Genomic DNA, 12430 nt, shown 5'->3' with positions numbered 1-12430 from the left:
ATAGGTGGCTGGATAGCTTCCTATGGTATTTTAATAGTCCCAGTAGAACATCACTGTCCTGGTGCCAGATAGTTAGGATAAGCTTCTCTCCTACAAGCATTGATTATAATTCACTGCAAACACATGATAATGAATTTAGTCATTAATAAGGTGCCATAAATAGACATAGCCTCAATACAGATATATTCATAGTGTTTAGAAATCTGTTCATTCTCAACATTCGGAGCACTCATGTAGAATTGTTTCAGATGCAATGCTAATTGTCAACAGCTTATGCAAATCTAAACTATATGACAAATGTAACCAGAACCATCATGCATATACTGGGTAACATGACAACCCACAGGAGACTACAGAATTATTCATGTTGGAGGAGAGCGGAATGCTTGCTCTATTGTTGACACTCCTGGGCTCCTGTTTAACACATCATTTGGTGGTACTTCTCAATTCTGGGAAGCGATTGTTCATAACAAACCATTATATGTATGCCTTTAACAAGCTCATTTTATAGCTTTTGTTTTCCTTTGAGTTATAAAATCATAATGAAACCATAGCCCCAAATTAATCTAACAGAAGCATTTGAATGAATGAGATGCTGCCTTAGGACACTTATAGAGCCAGGATTATATTTTCATGTGAATAATTAAAGTAAATAATCTATAATAGTAGAGCGGAAAGACCGCACTCTCACTTTGAGACACAGCAGTGGGGTGCCCAACAAAGGGTTAGTGCACCCACAATATAGTTCGTCCCCAAATTGCAAGATCCGAGGTGTGGAGCACTCACCAAAACAACACTAATGCATGAAGTGTTGTAAATCATCTCAATTTCTTTTATTTCATCACGTAGTCAAATGGGTCAATTCATGTATCATGATAAATCCAAACATGCCCCGACGATTCGGTCCTTATATAGTGGACCTTTATCAAGGAGCTTAATGTTCGGTGGTGTAACAAAAGAGCTATATGAAGCGATGAATCTCATCCTGGAGGAGATCAGCCTGTGTGTGTGTGTAGGGTGGCACTCGAAGGACAACGTTTCAAGGCCTACATTGGCCTTTTCATCAGGTCATATATCGTGCATTGCAGCAAGTAAGCTGGATAAATAAGTGAACTTATTTACTTACAATGCACATTATATTACCTGATGAAAAAGCCAATGTAGGCCTTGAAATTAAACCCAAAACGTTGGCATCGTACCTCCGTGTACCCAGCTTCTTTTTATGAGTCCGAGTGTGTGCCACGATTACAGTATATATCTATATAGATATATATATATATATATCCTTATCTCTTTATCCTTTTTTTGTTTCCAATATCAGCGCCACCTTAATTATCCTTTTCAATTTAAGTGAAAGTATGTTTAAACCACTTTTTAGACTCTAATAAATACATTTTCCATACAGGAAGTTATGTAATCACCTAAGCCCTATATAAAGTCCCATGAGCACCTAGGGATTCATTCTGTTCTTGGATCCCTAGAGTGCACATCCGGTCCTATTGATTCTATTTACTTAGCACTGCTTTTTTGATCACTGTCACGTAAGTGTTTTGTATGGTATTAAAACGGCTGTCATTCCAAATTCTGTTTTTTGTAGATTGACCTGAACCCTATTGCTGATTGCCTACTATATTGGGGGTCAATATTTTCAAACCAGTTGTGAATTCCTGATACGGATTTGATTTGCTATATTCAGCCCTATTTTTAATAAATTTATCTATGGCGGTATGTAATATTTTTTCATTGAGTGGTTCTTTCCATACCTGAAATTAGGAGGTTATATATTATAGATTAATGTTTTCTCTTTATATTGCCCTCAATAATTACTGATTCCACCACTTGGGACCGTTATTGCAAGATCGCAGCTCATATGAGATTGTTTCTTTATGATGATATATAGTATGAGCCATTTCTTTTATTATTCTCTTTCCCGTGAATATATATTCTATATGGCAAACTTTCCATTTCACTGGAGGTAACATTTACTAATTTTTGATCATTTTAATTTCTTTACTTAACAATCAATTAGATAAGATAAGATAAGATAAGAGATAAGATAAGATAAGATAATTTATTGTCATTGTAAAAACAACAAGTACAGTTGCCAGCACAACGAAATTACACACTTGGTCCCAGAGGAGATACCAACAGAAAGAGAGACGACAGTGCACTAACAGTTTACATTGTAGTCGCACACTGCAGCAGGAAAGAAGCTATTTTTCAGACGGGAGGTTCTAGCTTTTAGACACCTCAACCGCCTATTTGATGGTAAAAAAGAAAAGACATGATAATAAGGATGGTAATGGTCCTGCATAATGCTAGTTCTCTTACGTCTGCAATTTTTTGCAAAGATGTCCGAGATAGTGGGTAAGTCGCAGCCGATAATGGTTTCAGCAGTGCGTACTACCCTAGTTATTTTCTTCAGGTCTTTAACTAAACTATTTCCAAACCATACTGTAATACAATACGCCAATATACTTTCGATTACACAGGTATAAAATCTCACTAGGTTCTCCCGAGAAAAATTGGCAGCTCTCAGTCTCCTCAAAAAGAAGAGGCGCTGCTGGGCCTTCTTGACTACCAACCCAATGTGAGGAGTCCATGATAGATCCTCAGAGATCGTGGTCCCCAGCAACTTAAATTCTTTCACTCTATCTACCTCTAACTGATCAATAAAAAGAGGTTCCAATACAGTTTTCTTCCCCCTTCTAAAATCAATAATGATTTCTTTGGTTTTAGCCAGATTCAATAAGAGGTTGTTCTCCTTGCTCCATCTAACTAAGGACTGAACCTCATCTCTGTATGCGGATTCCTGTCCCCTTAACTAAACCCTCTGGTTGATTCAATAAGTAATTGTCAATTTAAACTATAAATTAATCCTCTTCTCCTTTGTCCTTCTCCCCATATCTTGTTCTCCATCCACACTATGCTTTTTTGTGAAAATTTTTGGTACTTGTTTCCTAGCACGGCCACACCGATTTGCATCGGGGTGATCGTGTCGGAAAAATCGCGTCGATCGCATGCGATCGACCTGATTTTTACATTGAATCAAATGTGAATAGGGTCCCTGGGACCCTATTTTACATTGGATTCAATGTAAAGTATTCCCCAGACCCCCAATTTTACCCCCTCAACGCCACCCCACGATTGACGCCAACCCGAAGCGTGGCGAGCGGCGGCGGTGCGCGTCCGACCTTTTCATACCCCTACTATCCACTTTGGCGTGGAGTTGAGAATATAAAGTGTGGCGAGCCACCGAGCCCGAAGCGTGGCGAGCGGATGCGTATACCTGTGAAGTTATACACGTGCGCTCGCCACGCTTCAGGCTCGGTGGCTCGCTGCGCTCGCCACACTTTATATTCTCAACTCCACGCCGACGTGGATAGTAGGGGTATGAAAAGGTCGGAGGACACGCACCGCCGCCCCTCACGGGCTCGCTACGCTTCGGGTTGGCGTCAATCGTGAGGTGACGCTCACAATGGGGTTGTGTAACCCATGACGGGGCCATATACAATGTGAAATGGGTCATATTGGCCCATTTCACATTGTTTCCTATGTGAGATGGACTTAATCAAGTCCATCTCATCTTGTGCCATTATAATGGCACAAGACCGACGCGATGCTCCCGATTTCAATGTTAAAAATATTTTAACATTGAAGCCTATGGCAAAATCGCGGGCATCGCGTCGGGGGCCATGTTAATGCACGCGCCCGACGCGATGCCCCCGATTTTGCCTTTGCCGGGAAAATGGACCTGATTTCAAAGGAAATCGGGTCCATCGCGATCATCGTGTACCTTAACTTTAAGGTACTCAATGCCCGCGATTGTGGCCGCTCTAGGAAACAAGTACCAAATTTTTTAAAATGTATGTATGAATTTTTTATTTTTCTAAATTCACACTGATATATTGTAATTTGCTGCACAAATCTGTTCTGTTACAAACTGCTTCCTTCGCCCCTGATGAAGTTATTCTGGTGACTAAATACGTTGGCCCGCTACACTCTCTGAAAGTTCAAACTACTGAAAATTATATATTATCAAATGTATTGAATGTTTTTTATTAAAAAAAAACATTATTTTATCAATTCTGTGTAATTGTTGTTAGCGCACTCTGAAACTCCTTTCTTTTCATCTCTAAAATCTCTAATAGGGGATCCCTCAGAGGTGCTACTTTAAACCTATTGAGCGCGGTTGGGGTTATTCTTGATAGATAGATATATATATATACAAGGAGACCCCATCGGCGCACTAGAGATAGGTAGCAGCACATCTGAGGGTCCCCTGTTAGACGGGACCAAAGGAGTTTGGAGATAGAAATAAAGAAGTTCAGCATGTGCTATGAATGATTGGGTACTTGTGTAGTTTCATGGCGCCGTGCTACTTCCGGGTTCTACGCTGGCCACAAACTATGTTAAAAAAAGTAACTTAACTCCATGCCAACATGGATAGTTCATACCTCCACTATCCATGTTGGCATGGAGTTGATTTTAAATAGCGTGGCGAGCATAGCGAGCCCGCAGCGTGGGCGAGTGTAGCGAGCCCCGCAAGGGGACTCAGACGCACGGTACCAATGATTGCACAATTAAAAATAAACACAATATTTAATAAAAGAGTGCCTCATGGGCTACATAATATACATAATAAAACATTCAATACAGCAAAGAATGAATCATTTTTCAAAGATTTTGTCTTTCCAATGATGTAACAGGCCCAACACGTTTCGTCAAAAAGAAGACTTCATCAGGGGCATTGGAAGCATTGAATTAAGTAAGACAGATTTGCACTGTAAATAGTAATACAAATAATGTAATTCAATAAAGTACATATAAATGAAGATAATTTACAAGCATCATGCAGATGGAGAATAGCATAAGGAGAAGAGGACAAAGGAGGGAAGTAACAATTCATCATTTCAGTAGTCGAACCTTACAAAACCTTACATTGTGTATCAATCACTAAGTAGCTAACAGAACTAACAAATGTATTCTGAAAGATTTTGGTCCAATTATCTTCCACCAAAGCAAGCTGTAGGCTATGGTCCCAATCTTTGGTATATTTTGGGTGAGTAGTGTACATGTGTACAAGCAATAATCCATAAGCTCCTTGAGAGAAAATGTGTTTGTATGAAAGTGGCTAGGCACATGTTCTCAAAAGGAGTCAGAATGCTGATGGAAGCTGCATGCAGTACCTCCCACATGTACTGCTTTTTGTTACTTTGCAACTTGATTTTGAAAATATCAATATTTCCTCACAAAAAAATTAGGAAAAATAGTATAAATCTAGCCTCTATATGCCATGCACCACGAGATTCCTGGTAGTAGTGAGCTGACCGTTCCTGTGCAACTCTGCTAATGTTGGCAGCATTTTTTTTTGGCGAAAATCGGATATCCTCTGACCCCATATCCCCGACAGTCATGTGGAGGTTTGTGACTGCTAACATCAGTTCAGGAATCATTCCCCAGAATACCTTGCGACCGGTATTCCGGGCTGTCTGTGCAAATGTGAGTATGTCTGAGGCTCCCACTAATCTGCAACAGAGCTGGAAGTGGTCATCGCTGACGTCAGAGACCCCCTCAAGACACTGGGCACACCGGCATTTTTTTCAACCAAAACCAGAAATACCGACTGCAAATCAGAAGTCGTTTCATAACCGCTCATTTGAAAATACTTTAATTCGTGTTTCCTATTGAATTAGGCCCTTAATTAGGCTAAAGCACCATTTAGCTGATAAATCATCTATATATAGGTTTAGTGTCTGTGAGTCTCCAAAACACTGGATTCTGCTGGCAGAGAGCGAAGCTACATCTCTTTCTCACACATGCACAAACACAGAAGGTAGCAGATTAGCTTTCAAAGCTTTTTCTTCGAGTGCGCTTAGCTAGTATATAAGTACATGATAAAGTACCTTTTAAACTTCTTTTTTAAAGTGGTTGATGTAGAGCAATGCCATACTATTATCACACAGTTTCATACTGCCTGAGTTGGCTTTCGAGCTGCTTATCACAAATCTACCTATACTCGTTGTAGCCATACACCCCTGTTTATATTATAGTAGGCACTGAGGTGTAACTTGTTTTTTTTTAACCATAGTCAAGACTGATAAACGTGCCATTCATGTTGTCTCCACACACAGTGCTTTTGAATGCACATTTTTAACAAGCCTGAAAAGACACAATTCTATGTTAGAAAAAAAATTCTACTCTGACCTGTCATTTGTCCATTGTGTTCTCACAATGTGTTTCGATTTTAATATATTCTTCATTTTGCATTTAAATGAAAAGAACATGAATGTTGTAGCACTTACAATAATACGGTCAGTGAAGAGCTCATTACTAATCACATGTACTCTTCTAGTTTGGCTTTGGAAGTGCAAACAGGAGCTAGCTAGTAAGTACTGCCATAACTTGTACATTTGTTTCATAGTCTAAAGAGTTTTATGCAGTGGCGGGTTTTGCATATGGGCTGCAGTCCCCCACTAAAAATCCACCACTCAGTTAAGTCTTAAAGCCAGATGCAGTCTGTGAGACTGCAATGACTTCAGTGTGACTAACAATGACTTCTAAATTAAAGTAATACCTGTCAGTCACCCACAGTAAAGGCAGTGATATTGGAAGGTGTGTGTTGACACCCCTTCCTTCAGGACTGCCAGACCGAAACTGCACATGCATCGGGCGCGGAGCAGCTGGCAGTGCTGGAAAGCGGTTCCCGATAGTGGGGAGCGAGAGCCAACAGCGCGGCCAGTGGCAGCCGCCCTCCTGCAGTAAGTTAAGAGCCACCTTTGGTTTTATGTAAATATTATTGGAAAATCCGATTGTGTGTTTGAAGGAGCTTAACCAGGTATTGTTTTGTAACCAGGGAGAACAGCAGGGTGTGAGAATGCAGGGTTAATGCAGCATAACTGAGTAAAATGCAGTGCAAGGTAGAGCAATCCTGGAATAGTATTGCACCTGGGAATATATGCAGTGGTGACTGTGGCACTTGTAGTGTGGCTGGTGGTGGTGACACAGTGGTGTGCATTGACAATGCCACATCAGAATGCCATGGCACTATTTCTAGGAGAGACCACCTCTGTTATCAGTGTCAGGCTGGGGTATGATGGCCCCACAGGGAGTAGATTAGAATAATTAAAGAAAATTTTACCTAAAAACTTGGGCAACAGTGATGTGAGTAGCAGCCTATAGAAACAATAGATGTGCCCTCCCCCCCCCCCCCCCCCCCAAAAAAAAAGAGAACATATAAATCAAAAGTAACAGGCAAATTTATATGAAAGAGGCGATTTTGCCCATAGCAACCAATCAGACTCTGTCTATCATTTATAGAACCTTTAGTAAATTTACCCCTAATATTCCAATCTAATAATATGATAAAATGATGGATATAGTCCAAGCAGTAAAAACCCCGTTATTGGGTTTTTACCACATTTTGGGATGCTCTAAGCATCCCCCACCGGGTTATCGCGATGGGGCATTGCCAAAAAAATCTGGCGTTGCCCCATAGAAGCCTATGGGCTTCTACTGCGACCCCCCCTCACCTGTGTCCAGGCAGCACAGTGCTGTGCTGCCCGGACCTGTGACCGGTACCTGTGACCTCTATGGAAAGGGGGCACCAACAGTTATCATGTCTCTGGGCGACTGGGATGAATTTATGCCACTGCATCCTAACCATGTTATGCTGTACTCATTATGCTCCAAATTCACATATCTTCATGATCCTTTTTCTTATTGATAAACTCAAAAAGCAAACGGAGAAGTAATATTAGTGCAACACTTACAAAAGGTTTTAATTTATTAATGCAGAGCAGTCACACAGAATCCACGTGGATTGTTGGCAAAATGAAACCCATCAGTCTATAAAATGTATTTTGCCATAAAAAAATTTACATTTACCTTGAAGCAAAAGTAGAGGAAGAGTAGTCAGGCCTGTGCTGAGGACTCTGGAAGCGTCACTGAACAAGCTGTGGTTCTAAAAGGGGGGGGGCCCTGTCTATTTTGTCAGTCCTGGACCCCACAATTTCTGCAGCTCACCCACCTGTTGGACCCAGACATGGTCTACAAAGCCCTGCCTCCTCCCATAAAGGAGCATGGCCAAGAAGCAGTTGGGCCTTGGAATTATCGGGCTCTCTGGACTCCCAGTCCAACCTTGTTTGTATCCATGGGGACACAGGACCAATGAGGAAACATCAAACCATTCTCTCTTACAACAAAAATATTTCAATGCAAAATGAGTAATAAAATACAGAGTGTAGCAGATTTTGGTCCTTATTGCTGTGAAGAACAATTGTTTGCACAATTTGCAATTTAGGGTTACAGTTCAGCTGTAGGGAGGGAGAGTAAGGAAAGGCAAGGGTAAAGTAAGTATACTTACCTGACCTCTGCTGGCATTCTCTCCTTCATGATGCCAGTTTCAGTATTGTGATCTCCAACATCCCAACCTCCATTCAACTTTATCTACAGATGGAACTGCTCTCATTAGAGCATCTCCTGATGATAGAATCCCCATGCGCCCCTCCGACAAAATGGGACGTGCCCACAAGATGTTAGAGTTTCCCATTCTGTTGGAGGCTGTAGCAGCCCTCTGCCCAGTCAGCTCCCACTCCATTCTAATCTCCTTGAAGTGGAGATGGGCAGGGAAGCCTTTGGTCTGTGCTCCCTGCCGCCGTGCTGATGGGGACACGTGAGCAAATGAGCCGATCCCGCTTCCCTGTCAGCCGGTCTGCCATCCGCCAGCCTACGCCAGCACCTGAGATCTTGTGATCAGGCAGGCTGGCTGACGATGGCTCCATCTGTATCCCTTATATAGAACTAAAGTTTATGCTTATCCACTTCTTGTTTGCACTAATGATGTGCCAACAAAAACCACATGAAATCAGGTGAGATGACAACAATGCAGAAATTACTGTTGGATTAGTAAAATCAAATTTTTATTACGCTGCAGCACAAATCCTGTGAACATTTAATAGAATGATATTTTAAAAAAATTGATTAAATCAAAAATACATCTGACAATTGAAAAAAAAACTCCTTTCAAAAACCAAAAACAATAACAATTTTCCCACAGCTTGTTCATAAATAATATCTTTTTTATACACATCTTCGTATTGGTAAAGTACTACCAATGACTAACTAAATTTTAGTATGTTTTAAATAAATTTTCTATGCAGGCACACTCAAGTAACAACGTTTTATTGAAAAACCTCTGCACACGATGTTTAAAAGTTTTATCAGAGTTTGACAAAAGCTTTCCCTGTGAAAAATCATCTACAAATAGCACTTTTACATCACTTGACTTTCGAGCCCTGGAAAAGGCAACGAAGAGCTCTGGTAGGTATATCCCAACTTTGTCCAATGTCTGTCCTTGAGACTTGTTGATAGTCATGGCAAAGGCCAACATGACAGGAAACTGCCTTCTCCTTAAAATAAATGGAAGATCTGGATTTCTGGGTGCTAATATAATTCGAGGAGATTCCCAGACCACTCTGCTGATGAGTCGCTTATTGATTTCAGTTTTCAAAAGTTTTGTAAAGTGAATTTTTTTTTTCATTTAATGGACCCTTATAGGCCTTTAAGGGTCCACTTAAGGGTCTGTTTATTGTGTTGTATTCATGAAGTCATAAGCTTTCCAACGACATACTGTATCACAATGCATGAAAACAACAGAAATAGCATGGACCCTTATGAAGCACCCTTAAGGGCTCGTCCGATTAAACCCATCTTCGTAATTAGATTGTCCCTTAAGATGATAAGGTAGTGAGTGTGCAAAGTTTGAAGATGATTAGTTAAAGCATTCGAGAGTTATCGTGGAACATCCATACACTCTCACACACACAGACACAAACACACTCACAAACATCGTTCAATTATACTTATGTAGATTAGCTTTTTTTTTATATTAATGTCCTGTAAACTATTGCATGTAGTAAATATCACATATTAGTTTTTTTTTCTAAATACATATTTATCCTGTTAATCGTATAAAACCATAATTACATTTTAAACCACTTTTAAAGTTTAAGTGCTCAATTTTATGTTTGCCATAATTTTTGTTTTATTTGTTATTCTAACTTTAAAACTAAAATGAAATGAAGTTTTTAACTAGGTACTTAATCCTGTACACTTTGACGTACTGTTCAGGATGCATTATGAATTCGCCACAAGAGGGGGGTACAGGGCAGCAGATTGTTACATTACTTAAATCGCATTCGGCTTCAACAAATGTGTAATAGAACGTGCCAATCTATCCCTCTTATACCATTATTTTCTCCTGTGACAGCTCAAGGGGATATTCACTCCTAATTTCCAGTTATAAGTAGATGAAACAATACATATTTGTCTTAATTAGCACATACATTTTTATATTTACAATATATTTTAACATACATTTCATACCCATTTCTTTGTTAAATAATAATTTATACAAAGCCACACAATTACATTTGTAATGCATAATTATGTAAATGGCACAAAAATACCATTATTATTAGAATAATTGCTACCTCCTAGAGGTGAGGCTGAAACTAATAATACTGTACTGTAGGTGGAATTATATATTCGGAGAGAAGGTCTTTTCACTCTTATTGCCTAACTTTGTGGGCATAAGCATAAAGGGGTGTACACGTGCTTGGATTTTGACAGGTTTTCAATTCAATTTTGCTCATAGAAGCAAAATCAAATCTAAATCGAATGGTTTTTAAGATGCTTTCGATTTGCATTCGATTCGAGGTGCGCTCCTGTTTTCTCTATATCGGAAAAAAAAAATAAACTGTGCAGGAAAGGAAATATCGAATTTGATCCAGTAAATTGAATGTGTACATTGTGCCTTGAATGCACATCAAATTAGATATCGAAATCGATATTGAATGCTAAAGAGCAGATCGAATGTGAAATCGAATGAAAAGCAAACGCCAAATCGAAAGGGGGTGGAATTGGGGAAATCGAAAGTAAAATCGATGCGTATGTACATACCTTAACATGATCAGTGTTGTTTTGTGAATTTGGGAATCGCAAACTAAAATCACTGGTTCTTGTGTTTACCAAGTGGAGAACATGTACATACACTGCAGAGGATCTTTTACTATTAACTACAGACATGACCAATTTTAGTTATACAAACAAATGCCACTGTTCCTCTCATACAGTCATTTTTCTCAATAATGTACATGGTTAACATTTTCTTTGACTAACCGGCATAGTGTCAGTATGGTGCAATTCAGTCTGACTGCTTCCAGTTAAATGAAATGAATTCAATTAATTTACCTGGATATAAAACACTGTCACATTAAATTGCAGTTGCAGTGCATTGCACAACATTTACCTTATTAAAAAACAAACACAAGATCAAAGGAGTTTTTTTAAGTTATATGTAATTAACACCTTTTCTTATGTGATTTGTTAAATGCAATTTAGGAACACAGCAAAGCTTATGACAATAAATGTATTTGTGATAAATGATACACACCTCAGCTTGTGGGGTTAAAATCCATATTTCTAACTCTAACATCCACTTGCAGATTACTGGTGGACAATTCCTAAAAAAAAACCTGAGCTTAAATAACCAGAATAAAACAAACTTTAAAATACCACCTACTATTACACTTTCCATTGTAAGATACATTAAAAACCATCTTATTCTGTGTTGTGATTTTTACCATTTTCTCACATATAATTTGTATATTTTGGGCTTAGTCGGTCAGTAGAAAACTTCAATTACAATGCTAATATGTCTTGGCCGTGCTTGAAAATACATGAAACTTGGATTTATTTAAATCATCTCTACAGTATGAAATGTTACACATGTACTATTCTAAACTATTTTAAGTAGCATTCTTTATCCCCACTACAGTATATTAAGGGAGAATGAATAAGGCCAGTAATCGTGGAATCTCTTGTTTCCAAGTGAGGTGTCAGATTCTGTTATTTGGGGAGTATACTACTAAAAAAAATGTCTATTTTTATTTCTTATTTTTTTCTACATTAACTATCAAATCTATTCTCTAAACAAAGCTCTATACATATTTATATGAGTTTAATCCAGATATTATTTCCTTTTAAGAAAAATAAATGGTTTGCAGAATTGCGGAGGTAAACTATATGTAAATACTTCAAGTAATAGGCTTGTAGTGCAAATCACATCATTTTATCTTCAATTTTGCATTCGTTTTTCTGGCTTAAAGGTGCATCAGAGATATGCATTTTAGCATATTCAGAACATGGGGCGTGAAATTAAATGTTTGACAGAGTGAGAAAAATATACAGAGTTTGGAGATGCCTTAAAAATAGTAATTTATGCAGATCTAGAGCAGTGAAATCATTTGCTATGGAGTGACCCTCTCTCCAGGAATTTTGTGCTCAGTGTTCTTCCGTAATCTGCGCCTGTATCTTCCTTTTTCATTCAACTAGCCAGTTTCTGCCAAGCAGTCTTCCTGATAAGAGT

This window comes from Crinia signifera, chromosome 2 (genome assembly GCF_055691185.1).
Source record: "Crinia signifera chromosome 2, ASM5569118v1, whole genome shotgun sequence".
In the NCBI taxonomy this organism is placed as follows: domain Eukaryota; kingdom Metazoa; phylum Chordata; class Amphibia; order Anura; family Myobatrachidae; genus Crinia; species Crinia signifera.
Note: the sequence above shows the minus strand (reverse complement) of the source record.